The sequence below is a fragment of the Psammomys obesus genome, unplaced genomic scaffold (assembly GCF_907164565.1).
Source record: "Psammomys obesus unplaced genomic scaffold, mPsaObe1.curated_primary_1811, whole genome shotgun sequence".
NCBI classification, from domain to species: Eukaryota; Metazoa; Chordata; class Mammalia; order Rodentia; family Muridae; genus Psammomys; species Psammomys obesus.
Window position 1 is genome coordinate 5,474,677 of NW_026596443.1, and position 455 is coordinate 5,475,131.

At 37.8% G+C, this 455-nt stretch overlaps 1 non-coding gene across 1 annotated transcript; it reads right to left on the reverse strand.

The window, feature by feature from the left end:
• Positions 1 to 47: 47 nt before the first annotated feature.
• LOC129669841 (small nucleolar RNA SNORA8) lies at positions 48 to 184 on the reverse strand. Its single transcript, XR_008719091.1, has one exon. It is a non-coding gene; the product is annotated as a small nucleolar RNA SNORA8 (small nucleolar RNA).
• Between the last annotated feature and the right edge of the window lie 271 nt (positions 185 to 455).

Below are 455 nucleotides of genomic sequence, written 5' to 3' on the forward strand. Positions count from 1 at the left end.
TATATATATATATATATATATATATATATATATATATATATATATAAAACTGTATCATTAGAAATACCAGGTTTAACATGCACAAAGCCAAGAAACCAACGATGCCAGATAGTGAGTTTCTATCGCACTGTCTTTTGAACACCCAGAAGGAAAGAACTCCTGAGTGCAGATACCATGCAGTGCAACTGTTAGACCTTTAATTGTCTGTTTTTCACTACTGTATTAAAAAACTCAGAGCATGTTAACTTTTTAAAGGAAAAAAGACCTAACTGAGTTCATAGTCCTGGAGATTCAAACTATGGTCCTGTCACTGGCTCAGCTCTGAGGAGGGTCTCACAGCAGATGCTGCTGCTGTTTTGAGAATACATGAGGAAAGGAGATACAACCACAGAATAGGAGGCTAGGGAGAATAACCTTCCTTCTCCCTCCTGAGGACATCACCCTATCTGACCTAA